The sequence below is a fragment of the Sciurus carolinensis genome, chromosome 6 (genome assembly GCF_902686445.1).
Source record: "Sciurus carolinensis chromosome 6, mSciCar1.2, whole genome shotgun sequence".
Taxonomy (NCBI): domain Eukaryota; kingdom Metazoa; phylum Chordata; class Mammalia; order Rodentia; family Sciuridae; genus Sciurus; species Sciurus carolinensis.
In genome coordinates, this window is record NC_062218.1 from 73,225,633 (window position 1) to 73,243,959 (window position 18,327).

General features: G+C 36.5%; 1 long non-coding RNA gene and 1 pseudogene across 1 annotated transcript in view; one reads left to right on the forward strand and one right to left on the reverse strand.

The window, feature by feature from the left end:
- LOC124986268 (uncharacterized) overlaps window positions 1-17,451 on the reverse strand; it is a 76,893-nt gene extending 59,442 nt beyond the window's left edge. Inside the window, exons 1-3 of the long non-coding RNA XR_007109003.1 lie at window positions 17,330-17,451; window positions 6,177-6,259; window positions 2,093-2,134 (exon numbers count right to left, since the gene is read on the reverse strand). This is a non-coding gene — a long non-coding RNA (uncharacterized LOC124986268). The remainder of the gene's footprint in view (window positions 1-2,092; window positions 2,135-6,176; window positions 6,260-17,329) is intronic.
- On the forward strand, window positions 7,358-7,695 carry LOC124986267 (eukaryotic translation initiation factor 1-like; annotated as a pseudogene).
- Window positions 17,452-18,327: the final 876 nt, after the last annotated feature.

Sequence of the window (18,327 nt, forward strand, 5' to 3'; positions counted from 1 at the left end):
AAAAAAAAGGTTTGGGTTGCAACTCAGTGTAGAGCACACCTAGGATAAATCCCTAGTACTATGGAAAAAAGAGAGAAAAGAAAGATGTTTAATATCTACAGGGTGTTGGGTTCCACATGCCATCACATTTAACCTCACAACAATATCATGAGAAAAAAATGGCAAATTTCATTTATAAGAGAACAAATAGAGGTTCAGACAACTACATATCATTCTCAAAGTACAATGGCACAACCAGGGTTTAATGTCAATCAAAACCAGAAGATTTTGCAGCTTAGTTTGAGTACACATGTTAAAACAGTTGTAAAACTGCTAAAATTCATATCTTTATTTTAATTTCTATCTTTATAAAGTCCATTTTACAAGATTCAAAATGTGAATACAAACTTTTTGAATAGCACAGAAAAGGTATTACTCTCCCAATTTTACATTTATGGAAACATGCAGAAGGTCTCATACACTACTCAGTGAGTCATGAACCCAAAAATAAACAAATGTTATTGACCCTTTACCACATCTGAGGAGTGAAAGCTTCTAAGAACCCATATGTCCTCAACACATTTACAATCCAGTTGAAAGAATAATATGTATGTACATATGAAACTAAAAATACCAGAGGAAAAATGGATTCAAGTCGGATACCTTTTTATAAACAATTATCTTCCCAACGTACCACTCTGGCTTTAAGTTGTTCTCCCTAAATGAGTCACTGAAGGCCAAATGATTTTAATATTATGCTTTTCTAAGCAAACATGTTCAAATCTCTATTATTTTCTCATGCAGTTTTGTCTTGAGAATAGTCTAAAATATGGATAGAATCACTAAGTTTTCATGGAGTGCTTGTTTTCCCCCCTGCAGTTGGTATTTACCTAATCATGCTTATTTTCTCCCATTGATCATCACTAGTTTACTGATTCAGCACATCACAGGGAATGCCCCTGAAGTGTGCTGGACATGCTGCTAGGCTCTGGAGACAGGAAGTTGGGCGAAACATCATTCTTCCTCCAGAGGGGTTCACAGTGTCACAGGGAGAATGTCAGTTACCACACTGCTCACAGAAAACTCTAGAGTTTACAGCATAAAGTATATTTCCAGTAACACATTTCAACATGTAAAAAAGAAAAAAGAAGTATTCTATTTGATCCCGGGAAATTTGAGATTTCTGATTGGGATCAATATTAATGAGATGCTAAATTAGATTCTTCCTTTGCAGAAAACTGAAATCTTTTGGTATATTTCCCACCAGACTAATACAAAAAAAATTATATAAGAAAAAAATGCTTGGCATCTCTATACTACATTCTGAATTAATCCTTAGTGAATATAGTGGTATTTTCTTATTATAATGCATCCACTTACAACTTTTAAAGTTAAGAATAAGAATTCAGACTTTTTTTTTTTTTTTTGGTTGTGTTAGGAATCAAATCTTGGGGCCTTGTACATGCTACTAAGCAGGTGCTCTATCACTGAGCTACACTATAGCCAACTACAGCAAACAGAGAAATTAGAAAATAGTTCAATAAACAACAACATAATGTTAGAAGAGTTTGATAATAAAAGAATAATATAAGGGGCTGGGGTTGTAGTGCAGTGGTAGAGTGCTTTCTTAGCATGTGTGAGGGCTATGGGTTTGAGTCTCAGCACCACATATAAATAAATAAAATAAAGGTCCATCAACACCTAAAAAAATAAAAATAAAAAAGTATAATACAAGAGAATTCTCTGAATATATTCATTATGTTAATATTGAAAGATGCACCTATGCACCTTCAAGTCATTGATAGTCTATAGTTATTTCACACCAAATGTGGCCCACATCTGCACTGTCAAAGAAAAGCTCTCTTTAAACTCCACTAATAGAGTCCATATGATAGCAGGAAAATAATGTCCCATCATTAATTCATGCCTCCCTTGTAAATGATTTTTATCATAATTTGTGTGTGTTTGTAGGGTGCTGGAACCAAGTTCTCATGAATGCTTTGAAAATGCTCTACCATTTAGCTACATCCCCAGCCCACATTTTTAGTTTAAGGAAACAGTAGAGTACCATCTTTGTCAAGGTACTTCAGGATACCCCATAAATCATACCCACCTATGTAACCACCTTTTGTGTCAGTAAAGAAGAACTTCATTCCTGCAAAAATACACAAGTTTGAAAAATGAAACAGGGTTAATACAAGCTATGTCTGTACAACACATTCAGAGAGAACCAGACAGAAAAATTGAGTCAACATGATTATGACTACCATAATTCTTGGATTTCCTAGAACATCCAATAATAAATATTTTGTCCATTGTTGTAAAAAAGAAAAAAAAAAAGTTTAAGTGCCCAGGAAATTTCAGTGTGGTAGCCATTTTCCCAGACTATTTTGGGGGGTCAGGGGTGCATACCAGAGGCACTTAACCATTGAGCCACATCCTCAGCCCTTTTTCTTTCTTTCCTTTTTGAATTTTATTTAGAGACAGGGTCTCACGGAGTTTCTTAGGGCCTCACTAATTTGCTGAGGCTGGCTTTGAACTCATAATTCTCCTGTTTCAGTCTCCTGAGCCGCCTGGACTACTTCTTATACCTGGAATAAAAAGATTATCTATTATAGGTATTCCAGTAAGAACTTAAGAAAAACTCACCACATATGAGCCACAACAGAAACAATAGTTAAGAAAACCAGTGAAAAACTCAGTCAACCATGTCATGGTCCTATATTTTACTCAAGGTAGACATGCAGCCTAATCATGAACTAAAATTCTACCTGAATAACAACTACAATACAATACATGTAAACTTCAGATGTTTACTAGGTCTATCTTGAATTATTAAGGTCAATTATAATAAAGAATGCTTAATTACAAAAATTCAAAACTGAATGGAGAATCACAAACCAAGAACCTAAACGAGGAAGTACTGTGTGTTAGGAATACATTTCACTATGACACTCAGTACATACCCAGGATAACATTTACTAATAGCCTGATAGAAAAGATAAATTGGTAGCTTGACTAAACGACATTATGAGGAGTTTTAGAAGTTGGTATCTGAAGCAAAAGAATTAAACCAAAAAGAAAATTCAATTTTTAAGAGCAAATTAAAATCATTCCAAAGATAGTATGCTAAAATGATTCCAAACAGGTGGAAAGCTAGAAAGCAATACATTTTTAAATGGCAAAATGAGCCAGGTGTGGTGGAGCATGCCTGTAATTCCAGAGGCATGGGAGGTTGAGGCAGGAGGATTGCAAATTCAAGCCAGCCTCAGCAATTTAGCAAGGCCCTTAGCAACTTAGCAAGACCAGGCCTCAAAATAAAAATAAAATAAAGGACTGAGGATGTGCCTCAGTAGTTAAGTGCCCCTGGGATCAATCCCATACCAAAAAATAAAAAAATAAAAATAAATGGCAGAATGGGTGAGTTTTGTGTCCTAACAAACTACAATCAGATCCTTTCCCCTTTATCACTCATTCAGTTTTTTTATTGACTTCTTACAGAATGCTCATCATTGTGTCAAGTTGTATTTCCACCTCTTTTTTACTCTGCACTTGTTAAGGTAAATGAAAGGAATGGGAAGAATATCATAAATGAAATATTATGAGATGCCCACCTAATAAAATATAAGTTGTATCTCCATGATGCAAGGTAGCCACTAGAAAAGTAGAAAATCCAGTTTTCTGATCTGAGTTGTACCAAATTCAGGTAAAAAGTATAAATTCCCTCTATGATACTGGGAGGTGTGTGCATGTACGTGTAATAAGAATAAGCTGGCTCTACCCTCACTTGATGAAGTTCAGGAGAAACTTCAAGTTCAGTCCTATTTAGGACTCCCTCCCAAACTCATATAAACATATAATAGTATTTGCCCAAAAATCTGAGGAAGAACAACTACCCTTGACTATGCCGATGATTACCAAGCCCGTATCATCCATTCTAAAGCAGCTTCCAAAGCTTCAGCATGACATCTTTCTCCTGCAAGATTCAAGGACCTGCACTCTCTCCCCAGTGCCTGAGAGGCCCTGACCCTTCACAAGGCCCTGAATGAGAGGGTGGCCCATGTCTGCCCACCTCTACTTAATGCCACCTGTGATCTTTCTTTATATTCTGAGAAAGTTCCCTCTAGGGCTAGGAAAATCTGCTCTTCCCATCTTAAACTTAGCTCAAAATAACTGCTTCTGTTCATCCATCCTCTTGGTCATTAGTTAATCTAAGAAACAAAAACAGAAAACTTGGTAAGAGAAAACCAGTAAAAATAGCTAAGATTTTTAGAAGTATTATGAATATTTATACTACGAATATTCTTCCAAAAGTGGGAAAAAGAATATTTTCATTTTTTTCTCCTTTGGTAAGACTGCTATAGGATAAAGAGAAACAGGAAAAAAAGAAGTTTGAGGCCAGTTATTTATTAGCTTAAAATATACAAAATTGCATTTTCTCAGTTCCAGATATGTAAATATTTTCAATTCTATGACCTAATATTTTCTTCTTAGTAACATATACTATTATAATTTATTTGGCTAACTTTTATTAAATTGATTTTTTAATTATCTGTTGTTTAAGGGTTAACTCTACCTAGATATAAAACATATGAATTATCAGAACCCATTAGCATCTGGAACACCTCTCATAGACATTTCAATACCTTCTGCCTACAACATTGATCCCACAAGTTTGTAATCAGTGCCTATACTTGAGCTGTCATCTTAGTCACATTGGCCAACAGGTGGGGAGAAGGTCAAAAGAATAATGGAACCCAGATGCCTGGATCTCAAACCATGTGAAACTCAGAAAATAATTTTAAATATTTCTAAGTGAAAAGGGTTTGTTATACTTCTATTTTGCTTGATAGCATCATAGTTATTGATATCCATACCAGCAAGAAAAAAAGTTGAAAGGGGATAGAAGCTAATTTACTGCTGATAGAAGGTACTTTGTTTTCTTTCAAAAACAAAATTATTTTCAATAATATTTTAAATCTTATAATCACTACAGAAAGAAAATTTCAATTCAGTTCTAGTCATCTCAAATGCCTGATAATGTCTCCTCAAATTGATAGTGTTAGGTAATCTGGATAGGGAGCAGGAATCTTCTCCATCCAGTAGAGGATGCATCTAACTTCTGTCCCAGGGGTAAACAGAGAACAAGGACACATAACCTCTCAGACTGGGCTGCCCTTTCCTGATGGTTTACAAAAGGGCCCCACCTGGTACTCTTGCAGATTCAGACTGATAATCATTCCAGAATCTTTTTACCAGAATGATACTAACTACATTCAGATGTGCATTTTAGCTTTCTTTTACCACATGTTCAAGGGGTTTTCCAAAGCAGCATAAAGTATAATACTTTGTGATCATTAAACTCTATACTTACTACTTTGGTCATACCTGAGGGAAGCAAGAGTTACCCATGCAGGCCTTAGAAAGGTGTTCTTTGTGCATACTCTCTCCTTTCCCTCACCTTTCTCCCAGTTGTTATTGGGTTCCCTTAAGTCACCTTTTCTTTTCTGGGGGGGTACCAGGGATTGAACTCAGGGGCACTCAACCACTGAGCCACATCCCCAGCCCTATATTGTATTTTATTTAGAGACAGGGTCTCACTGAGTTGCTTAGTGCTCACTTTTGCTGAGGCTGGCTTTGAACTCATGATCCTCCTGGCTCAGCCTCCAGAGCTACTGAGATTACAGACATGCACCACCACATCAGGCTCCAATCATCTTTTCTTTAGGCTACTCTCCACCCAAGATATACCTATCTTTCTGTCACAAGACCTGAGACTCAGACCTGGTTTCCTCTGTTTTGCAAACCCTGCCACCTCAAACTTGGTTGGGAATTCAAAGAAAACTCTCTCTGTTTAACCTTCCTCTGAGTCAGTGGACCATGCCGAGTGGGCATTATAGGTCAATCAGAACACTCTTCACCCACAATGTCATAACACATCTTTCAAATACTTGAAGGTTTGCACCCCTTATCCCCAGAGAGGGTTTATTTTCTTTCAAAGACAACACAGTCTGTTCTTCAGAGCAAGGCCCTACCTAATCTTCATGAGTGTGTATCAACTATTAACATAGCTTTGACACCTATTCCTTGTGAAATAATACCTCAAAAATTCTGGCATTAAAGGTTCACAGTTTTCTTGGTCTGCTTTTATTACAGAAGGTCCACGTATTGGTTGAGTCATTCAGGATGAATCTTACCAGGCTCAGAGTGTCATTTTGACATCCTTGTTTTTCCCATGACAACAGATGTGAGTTTTTCCTGATGCAGATCTTGCTGACTTCTGTAAATCAAACCGAAGTAAGTTCTATTTAGGATAACCCAAAATACAGAAAAAAAAAAAAAAAAGAAACAGAAGCTGGTTTATATGTTCCAGGCACACCTTCCATAGCTATAGCTCCTGTTACACTGCTAATATGATATTCTACTGACTTCATAATCCTCTAAGTTCCTGAAGAAAGGCATGTATATTGATCCAAAAGATTATTAATCTAGAGCAGAGGTTAACAAATTTTTTCTACAATGCTTTAGATAAAATAGCATTATGGTTAGGATATGAAGTGTCCTCCAAAAACTCACAATTAAATGATGAGATCTGTAATGTAATTAGTGGGTTAATCCATTGGTTGGATTAATAATTTGAAAGAACTACTGTGTTACGTGGTCACTGTGGGCAAGTGGGACATGGTTGAAGGAGGTCACTGGAGTTCTGCCCTGAGGGATTGTCTCTTTCTCTCCCTAGCTCCTCTTGTCCCCCTAGCTCCTCTCTCTTTCTCTCCTTCCCAGTGTCATGAGGTAAGCAACTTTCTTCCACTGCCATGATATTCAGCCTTATCTTGGGCCCATAGGAATGAAGTTGACCAACCATGAACTGAATCTTCGAAGTCATAAACCAAAATAATCTTTTCTATCTCTAAGTTGTTCTTGTCAGTTATTTTGGTTATAGTGACAAAAAACTTACTAATACAAACCATCTGTCACAACTACTCAGTCTTCTGATTTTATCTTGAGAGTATCCATAAACAATATATAAATGAACAAATGTGGCTGTGTTCAAATAAAACTTTATTTACAAAAACAGACAGTGGGCTGAATTTGACCTACAGGCTATAGTTTGTTAAACTTTGCTCTAGATAATTATTCTAGATTCTAAATTTTAAAAGACTTTAGATTTGCATTGATTCAAGAACGACCATCAAAAGAATATGAAGGCCTCCAGTCACTGAGCCACCACAGAAGACTCAGCAGTCTCCCTTGGGATCCCCTTATTTCCCAAAGCCCAACTCCCCACCCCACCACCCTGCACCTCACAACACACCACCCATTCTCTCATAGCCGCCCTCTGCAGGCCATTTCCATCGAGGAAAAGAAAGCCTATGGTATGTCCACTATACAAAACCCTCCACTCTTTCAATCCCTTGCTGATGAAAGTAAGGGTGATGACCTGCTTCCTGCTGGCCCTGAGGATTATATCCATACAAGAATTCACCAGAGAAACCACAGGAAGGCCTTTACTACTGTCCAAGTGATCGCTGATGATTATGGCAAAAAGAAACTAGTGAAGACGTTTAAAAAGAAATTTGCCTGCAATAGTAAATCGAGCATCCAGAATATGGAGAAGTAATTCAACTACAGGGTGACGAGTGCAAAAACATATGCCAGTTCCTGGTAGAGGTTGGACTGGCTAAGGACCATCAGCCTAAGGTTCATGGGTTTTAAGTGCTTGTGGCTCACTGAAGCTTAAGTGAGGATTTCCTTGCAATGAGTAGAATTGCCTTTCTTTCCCTTGTCACAAGTTTAAAAACGTCATGGCTTGTATAATGTAACCATTTGGGGTCTGCTTTTGACTTGGACTAGTGTAACTCCTTCATGCAATAAACTGAAAAGAGCCATTTAAAAAAAAAAAAGAATATGAAGGTAGCTAGGATAGATCTATCTACTTATAAAACGTGAACTTAAAAATAGAATTTCAAAACTTAGGAAAGCATTTAAAAAATGTAGTTTGCATAACTTATTTTATAGATGATAAAAATGTGCAGGAAATCTTAATAAAGAATCATGTCCACTGACTCCCAATGCAAAAGTGTCACCACTCAAAAGTTTTATCACAAAACTGACAAAGTAAAACATAACATGCACATTAGTAATTATGAGGATATAAACACTATTAGTTATAATATCTACAAAGTTAGGTGGAATTCCAGTTACTTTTGCAAGTTTCTTATTGCATTATAATGGGACTTTTATAAAAGGGTCTTCACTCATTGCGGGCTTCCAAAATTCAGCCCAGGCCAACATAGATATAAAAATTCAACCAAAATATATCTTGACATTGACCAGCGAGAGTTATTCCACAGTTAAAGTGTATCAAATGTCACAAATAATAATACTTAGAATTAGGTCAATGAAAATTTAAAATGCACATATTTTTAACAATGCATATTTTACTTTTTGAGATTTTCTATAATTTCTATCAAATTTCTAGTGTTTTCTAGTACATTCTCTAGAATTTTTGCATCTCTTAGTTTTAATCCAAAAAGAATTAATTCTTAATTTCCCTGATACAGAAGATATTTTTTGAAAAAGTTCTTGAAGAAATTATTTAATAGCACATTCATCTCTGTATCTCTAGTTTCTAGTAAGATACGCAGAGTAGACATTCAAAAAATGCATATACAGCAAATATCTTGAGGATATTCTCCATCAAACAACAGTAGTGAAGGTATTTAAACACTAAACACTTCTAGCAAAGTCATTCTCATCTTCATTTGTAATATCCATTATTAGCATGCAAAGATACTTGGCTTTTTTACACTCCAAAGTTATGTTTCACAGCTGTGTTTTTGTAGCTGTGAAATTTGTTCTTCTGATTACATCTTAGCTGTTTACATTTTAGCTGTGAAATAGGGTTTTGTTTTTAGCTAGCTAGCAAAACTTCTGTTACATCAGTTTCAAAAATTGTCATATCCAAAATAGCAGCTTTAAATATATCAAAATGTACTTTGGTTTTTTCATACGTGATGATATCTGCCATGTAATAATTAGTTAGGCTAAATATTTAAATTGCTTTACTATTTTTCCAATAGAAATTTCTGTTACATTCTGAATAAAGAAAACATACAATGTAAGAAAAAATGGCATAGGGTCTTTTCTGCTTCTACATCAATAAAGTACACAGAAAATTCTCTGTTCTGAGGCAAAGTTCATATGTACACAAGCACAGATATTTTGCTAAGGAACAAATTAACCCATGTGTAGATTAATGTGAGTAGCAATACCCACGTTTAAACAAAGATGTAACTTGCTTAACAGGGCTGGGGAGTCCAGGGCATTGATACATTAAGTTCTCAGGACTATGCCAGTGTTTCTGAATCTGATTTTAACAACAACCTCAGGAGCTTCACTCTTACAATGAATTTGAGAAGCATTAAATGGACTAATGGACTAAATTCAGTCAGAATTTGGGACATGATTGTAAGCTGTGCCTTCACAGATAGGAGCAAGACTGGTTATTCACAAAATATCATGATATTTGTATTCAAATTTGTGTCATTGCTAGTGTAGTCACATTTGGGAGTGACATACTTACTACCCTAATACTCCATCACTGATGCTATATTTGGAAATCCCCTTTTGGATTTGGTAAGACTCACAAATCAGTGTCATTACTTTATAGTTTTGCCTCCTTTTGAACCAAAAACAGTTTTTCACACTGATTTTACTTAGAACACTAAGCCAAATAACTTTGGATTCTTTCCAAAATCAAATCCATTTTCAAGTATAAATATTTGCTCTCTTTGGGAGTAATAAAAAGATTGGGCTGTAGGTGCTAAAAAATAACTAAAGAAGAATTTGAAAAATGTTTGAACAATGGCAGTATAATTGTAATATAGAAAGTGGCTCCTTTAAAGAGAAAAACTCTCACTTTTACACACAAGCAAGTTCTGGAGTTTTTGTTTTTTAAACAGGGTGTCCCCCAGAAGACTTAACCAATAAGCAGGATGCCTGTTGAAGACTTAAGTGGTGCTTTGCTATTGACGCTTTAGCAAGAAAATGCCATGTATTTTCCTATTCTGTCCTTCAGAATACAAATCTTTACAAAGGAAAGGAGACGTTTCCCTCATCAGAACATGGAAGTAAGCAGACACTGCATTTTTTTTTTTTTTTTTGGTCTCAACCATTTAATAACAAACAAGCTCTATTGTCACAGGAAGGAGGAAAATGGGTCCTTTGTGTGGGGTCAGGGAAAAGGAAGATTGCTGGCCCCTGTGAGTGAATCCCCAGGGGTCAAATGTGGGACACTGGATTCTGAGATGGAGGGCACCTTCCAGTAAGGCATATCTGCAGGGGATCCTTGGGTGGTGTATGGTATTAAAGGACGGGTGTCAAAATCTGAGTTATGGTGAGATCACCCTCATTCAAAGGATCATCCTGGCCTAGAGTTCTGTGCAGTGGAACATGCTAATAGAAAACAATGTCACGAGGCCTCAGAAGACACAAGAAACCAAGTTCTTACATGTAAACAGTAGTCAGGTGACTTCTTTGAGGACTCTGAAAATCTGCAGAATTCTTGGATAATTCAAAAAGGGAGGGGAACGTTCTGACAATGTGATATTGAAGTTTGTGCCTATCAAAAAAAAAAAAAAGATTCAAGCCATTTCTGATTCAGTTCAAAATATACATAGGTAAACAGTTGTCAAGCTGGTCAATTTTATGAATAGTGACTTCAGAAATAAATAAAGTGGGAGAACAGAGTGAAGTAGTACAATACTGATCTGTGGCCTGAAATAAAATGGTCCAAGTGAGGGAAATGTAGCCCAAGGAATGGGAAATGCATCCTATCCAATGTCTTTTAACTGTGTTTAGAACTCCTTCTGAACCATGCATAAAGAGCTCTTTCGGCTCCATTTGCATAAAGAATACAAAAGCAAACCAATAACTACTTTTCTGAAATTCTTACTAATGAAGTAAGAGATAAATAAACATGCAATCTAATATGTGGTATCAGAGGAATAAACAAAGAAAGTGATTAAGTTTATGGCTTGGGTAGTAGATCTGTCTGAAAATTTGCCACCCAAGTCATCTTGAGAAGTTACATGAAGTCCCTTATTAGGGTTTAGTTATGAAGTATCCCCCAAAAGCTCATGTGTGAGACAATGCAATAACGTTTAGAGGTGAAATGATTGGGCTATGAGAGCTTTAACCTAATCAGTGTATTAATCTGCTGATAGGGATTAATAGTGTAATAACCGTAGGCAAGGTAGGGTAATGTTGAGAGGAGGTGAGTCGGAGGGGCCATGACTTTGGGGTTTAAATTTTGTCCGTTGTGAGAAGAGCGCTCCCCCCCACTCCTTCTTAGTAACCACAAGCTGCTTTCCTCCACCACACTCTTCCACCATGATGTTCTGTCTTACCTTGAACCCTGAGGAATCAAGCTGGCTATCTATGGACTTAGATCTCTAAAACTGTTAGCACCAAATAAACTTTTCCTCCTCTAAAATTGTTCTTTTCTGATCTTTTTATAACAGCAACAACAACAACAACAAAAAGAAGCTGACTAAAACATCACTGAATCTAATCTCTTCAGAAGCAATAGAATTGGAGCACTTAAGCATTCAGTAGATGCTAGCAGCTGCTGTTGTTAAAATTGAAGTAAATATTAATGAGGTGATATAGTAATTTCACCCATAGGGCCATAAAAACCTTCAGCAAGGAATACATTTGAATTTTGTCCTACAAGATGAGTGTAATTCTCCAGGTAAAAAAGAAAAGAAAAGAAAAGTATAACATCCCAGGCAGACAGAACATCATGGATAAAGTCACAAAAGAGTTAGTATTTCATCTTGGAATGAAAGGAATGTAAAAACAATCATGTTGAAAGATCTGGAGAAGGTGGCTGAAATGAAGATGAAAATGTAAAGCAGGGCTGTGGGTGTAGCCGGCCACATAACCTATAAGCAATGAGGAATGATCGAATGTTTTAAACCAAAGAGGATATAATAGTCCTTTTGTCGCTATGTCAAAATTCCTGAGGAAGACTACTTTATGAAGAAAAAAATTTACTTTGGCTTAGAGTTCCAGAGGTGCAAGGTTGTGGGCTTCATCTGGTAATGGCCTTTTTGTGGACAAGTGCTTAGGTGACCCAGGACATAGCATGGCAAAAAACAGAGTGAGTGTGTGTGTGTGTGTGTGTATGTGTGTGTGTGTCTTCTGGTTTCTCTTCTTATAAAGTCACCAAGAGGCAGTCATGGGGACTCCATTGTAATGAACTTACCTAATCCTAATCAGGTCCCAAAGGCCACATTTCTAAATAACATAGTCATATTAAGTTTCCACCTCCCAGTACCTCACAATGGGGATTAAATTCCAACACATGAAAGTTATAGCCCTTTCTATTTGCCAGACACTTTTCAGGTATCATGTCATTTTGCCCTTAAGGGACACTGAAATATAGCATAGGAGCAGGATTTTAGAAAGATTTTTGGTGGTACCATACTGGACTGAACTGGGAATAGACAAGTTAGTAGGACAGGGTGTATAGAACAGGAAATAGCTGATGAAAATAAAGCAATACACATCCTGAGAAAGCCACAGAGGATCCTCAGGTTGGGAGGTCACTGTCTTTCTTCCTCTTTTGTATACATGCATCTATAAACATATGTATCTATAAACATATGTATCTATAGGAAGGTCATATAACTGACTCCCAGTCTGCCCATTCATAAAATGAAGATAATAATAATGACATGACCCATGAAAAATGGTCTGGCAAGTGGAAAGGGCAATATAAACGTTACTGTTTTGTTATCTTGTTCTTTCCTATTTTATCAATTCTTTTCCCTTTTGGCTTAATCATTGTCTCCTTTACTTTGCCAACTATTTCTACCAAAATTCACCAAAATTTCCAGTTGTAAGTCTTTAGGTTTACAAAAACTGCAGAGTTCTGCAATTTTGATTCAATGTATTTTAATAGCTTCCTCTTACCATAGGAGAATGTCCAGAGATAGTAGGGTATAATCTCTGTATAGAAGGAATCATGCAATCTCTCCTGTGCTAAGGATATTCACATTCACATTCTATTAGGGGAAAGATGAGAAGTATACAATATAGTAAAATATGGTGTGGAATAAAGTAAAAAACCAATGAGAGAAGTTACAAGCAAATATGTAAGGGAAAAGCACTTCGATGGTTCTAATTTACAACCCAACACTTACCCAAGTTTCCTGGTACTTATCTGGAACTAGAAAGAGGATTCTCACCTGATTCCACCATTTGCTCACTGTTAGCATTGGACAGATAACTTTACTTCTCTACATCTCCAAGATTTAATTAATAAAATGATGAGGACAATAATAGCATCCATTTCCTACATGTGCTATATAGACCAAATGAATCAGAACATGTCAAGTCTTAAAACACTGCCTGGCACTAAATAAACAGTCCATAAAATGTTAGATATTTGAAATATTTCTGAACATCAGTATCCTTCACTACAAAATGAGGATAGTAATTGTCATCACCACTGTATCTTATAAAATTGTTGTGAGATAAGCTACATGAAATAATTTATGTGAAAGTCGATTGTTGAGTATATAATATACTAATATGTACTGTTGTTTATAATACATAAATGAACACTTATACCAGTAGATGACAGACAATTCCTTCTCAGAGGTCCTTTAGCCATCTTGTAGATGGGAACTACATTTACATTTAGTCCTTCCTAAATGTACCAAAACCACAGTGAAACCTTTAGCTTTGTCTTGCTGGAGTTCTAATCAATGAGAATTTGGGACAATGACGGAAATAACTAAAAGTATAGTTAGTCCTTTTTAATAATTATTTGAATGAGTTTTCTTAGCCAATGAACCTATGGGCCTTGATGACCACATTTTTTAGATGATACTAGAGTAAATACAGGAAATTCAATCTTTTTTAAATGTTATCCACTTGGGATGTCTGTTGACATTTTGCAAAGCAAACCATAAATGTACTTAAACCGATGAGTAAAACATTAAAATTAAAAATCAGCCTATCTTTCCTCCGAGTTCCTTTTTCAAATGGCACAGAGAACTTTACACAAGCTCCAGGCACCTCTATATTAATTCCTAGGGGCAATGGTATTCAGTGCATCAAGCAGCCTGGTCAGGTACTGCTGAGTCAACCCCATTCTGGGACTTTCCTTGCTTGTGAATGCAGTGCACAGGCCTTGAGATGTCATTATTCCAAAGTTATGATAAGGCACTCGCTTATGCTGCTTTACAGGGAAAGAATCAGAGTTTAAAAAGCCAGAGCACCAATTTATATTATGCTACTGTAACACTCTTGAGCAGAATCTCATTTTAAAAGATAGTGCCTAGAAAAGAAAAGGTTTTACTGAATTACTCCATGATCATGGAATTGGTGGTCCTTTGAAACATGTTTCTTTTCTTTACCATCAGTACTTTCACTTTCATTAGAAATCACTGATTGGCACTAAGACAGCACAATTATTTGAAACATAGAGTGTGCAGGTGATCTTAATGGAAGAACTACCAGTAAGTTACCTAACTGGCTGACACTTCTTAGCTTGGACATGTTTACTAAATACAATTGCAGCCACAATGACAAAAGTTAAAAGTGCATGCTTCTAAATTATTTTACTTGAATAAAGAGTTATAAATTAGCTTGTGGGAAATTACCATTTTCTCAAAATCTTCAAAGTTCACTGGGAAACAAGAAGCTTGGGTATGTTGTAATTTACTAGGTAAATGGTAAATGACTCAATCAATACTCAGTTTGGCATGATTAACAGATAAAGTCTGTAACAGCAAAGCCCAAGGTTTACAAAGTATTTTTTCAGGGGGGATCTTAAAATCATAAATAGCAACATATTTACTCCTCTGTCCTCTCGTAAATACTAAAATTGTAGTACACATAAAGTAGACTTTTTTTCTAGGATGGCACAGAATCTTAACTAAGTTGAAATGTAGCATTTATAACCCTTGATTTAAAACCTTTATAACTTCTACCTAAGAATTTATCCAAAGTAAATTTCTAGTGCTCCTTTTACTAACTATTCCTTTAGTTGAACTAAAGGAATGACTAAATGTCTCTGTTTCTATAGTTATTTGCTAGAGGACGATGTTGATTATTAGAACAAAAAATAGGAATGATAGTCAAAACTCATGTACAGGAAAAGGATACAATTTTAAATTTAAAAAAAAAAAACCAGCCTGTTCTAGAAAGAGAACTAGGATTAGACAACAACACTCCTTTGATCTCAGTGTTATCACTCTTTACAGCTTCTCCACTCTGAACCACCCAGAAGGTAATCTGTCTGTGAAAATTTGTTTACTTCTTTTATTGCCATCTTGCATGTTATTACTGGGACAGCTGCCTTTAACAAACAGAACTTTCAAATAGTCATGAGACAACTAGTGATTTTTAAGTAAATAAAGGCTCTACATAGCAAGTAGTTCATAAGCAGTTGATATCTGATTTTGAAATTCTGATGGCTATATTAAAAAATACTTATATAGCCATGGACTTACTTTGTGCCCAAACTCAGCACCCAATCTGTACAGCCCAGCTGTCAGCTTCTCAAGGTACGGTGAGAAACGTAAAAGAGGAAACAAGAGTTGAAGGTATAGACCAGTATCTAGAATTTCAGTGAATCATTCCAAGTATTTAGAACCCTGCACTGGTGATGGAAAGTTGTCATCCAGTATCAAATGTGTGAAAGCTCTGTCTGCTAATGAAGTTCACTTGGGAGTTTAAAAAGCAAACATCAAGCTTTCAATAAGGATTTAGGAAATATTTGGAAACAAAGGCACAATCTTACACAAGGAAATGATGGATACCCAAATATCCTCAGCCACATATGTGAAAGTCCAAGCATGAAGATCATCAACCATTGAACTCACTGCAACTAAGTTAGGTGAGGGACAATTTCCAAAAGACTATAAATCTGTGTTCTTCCATTGTTTGACTGTACATAGTTGTAGTTCAACACTACATAGTATTTCACAACAGATTATAGATTTAGACTCTGGGGAGAAATAACTGAACATATTTATCCTATATAATACAATAGCCATGTCACAGAAGATTCACATTATGCATGATAATACCTTGAACAACAATTAACCAGTCCCTGGATTCAAGAAGCTATATATCAGAAACAACTCAAATGGCCTTCAGTTGGTAAAAGGATAAATAATCTGTGGTGTATGTGAACAATGAAATACTATACAACAATCAAAAGGAACAAATTATCAAAGCATCTACAACACAGATGAAGATCAAATTTATTATGCTAAGTGAAAGAAGTCAGAGGTGGGCAGGGTGACAGTATACAGCCTGATTCCATTTATATGACTTCTGATAAAGGCAAAAGTGCAGGGATGGATAAGAGATCAGTGGTCTCAGGTATAAGGGTATGGAAAAGGATTGACTACAAAGGAATATAAAGGAATTTAGAGTGATGAGGGAACTATTCTGTTTCCTGCTTGTGGCAGTTGTTTCTTGACCCCATGCATTTATAAAACTCAAAGAATTGTATACCCCTTTAAAAAGTGAATATTACTGTACACAAATTAAAAGTTAAATTAAAAAGTGTAAACATTTCACACTGTACATACTTTTCTTTCTCAGGAAAACTATCTTTTGAATACTCATACTAAACTCCTGTTTATCATTTTCAAGAGCTTAGCCTTAGCTTCAATGTCAGCTTTCCTACAAAGCCATCCCAAACTTCTTTTTCCTCATTTTTCTTTTCATTTCTCTTCTTTTAGGAAATAAACATTACTTACATAGCTAAAACTCATATGGTTGAAAAATTCCTCTTTTCCAGGGAAAACTTCCATTCTGGAATTGACATGCATCCTTCCTCACCACGTTCTTATACTTTTACTACAAGGATATATGCCCAACAACTTTTTTTTTTTTTGGTATTTATATTAGCAGATAAAAAAATATTATATTAACATCACATGTATTCTTTTGCAATTTGCTTTTTCATCCAATATTGTTTTCAAGCCGGTCTATTCATTATTAATTACTGTAGAATATTCACTGTTGGAATGCACTCCTAACAGATATTTAAGCTGTTTTCATGCTCCATGTTACACTGTATTACATTTATCTGTATCTTTTTGTCTGGCAAGATGATGAGCAATTCCAGGAAAGAAACCATTTAGAATTCCTGTTGCTTTCCCTAATTTCCAGCACACCTGAGAATCACTATGCCCATACCTTGCTTTGCATGGAATATGATGCTGTCTACCAGGTACATAACAAGCACTCCATAAAAATGTGCTCAATTAATAAATGTTGGCAAAATATTATTTAAATTTTTCTGCTCTCTACTCACTTCTTCATGGTGTAAGTGTTGAGTGGGAATTTCCTCAATTCTCAGTAGAAAGTCCTGTTCCAGTGTCACAGTAGAGATCTATGAAACAAGGTCACTTCGCAATTCTCCTGCTTTCCCATTAGAGGATCTCAAAGCACTAAACAAACCGCGATTTTCTCCTGTGACATTTTTCCCATAGTGTGCTTCAAGGGCAGTTCAGAGCAGTATTCAAAGCATGCGTATGTTTTACTGTTGTCTGTAAAGGGCCAAGAACCCAAATTCTGAATGTAAATAACAGTAACAAAATATCCCCGGATCTTGATTTTTTTTTTTTTCTCAAGGAATCGGTTTTTCTTTTCATGGATTCTCCTTCTTGCTCTTAGCTTACCTGTAGGTTGGAGGAGCTGACATTTAACTGCCCACCTTTAACAGGTCTTGCGCCACCACTCGCCCCTGTCCCCTTGTCCGCACTTCTCACTCTCTTTGCTACCACTAAGTAGATCTAACGCTGCCTGATCTCCTCCCCAAAGCTTTATGACTTAAGGAACTATTGTAGCCTTGATGTAGAAGACAAATGCACACCGTAGCTCTGGGCATACAAAACCATCTATCATCATCCTGCCTCTGGACGTGGCCAGTACATTGTGTGTTTCAGAGAAATTAATCTAGTGTTTAAGGGAAAGAAAGCCATTACAAAATCAGTCTGCGTGTAGAACCTTCCCGCAGACCCTGTAGCAGCATTTTCGACGCCTTTCACTCCTGTACAGCAAGCCTCAAACTTGACCTTCGAGAGGATTTCAAGGAGACAGGCTTCCTCCCTTTCTCTAGCCCGCTCCTAGAGCGCTAGTAGGCCGCCTTCTGGGAAATAGCTGCCCTGGACCAGAGCTCGGGGAACCGCACGTCGAGGCGCGCGGACGCGCGGGGAAACCCGAGGCGGTGGTTGCGGCGGCGACCAGGTGGGGGAGGGGAGAAGACTGCAGGAGCGGGCCTGAGAAGGTGGAGGGAGGAGGAGGATATGT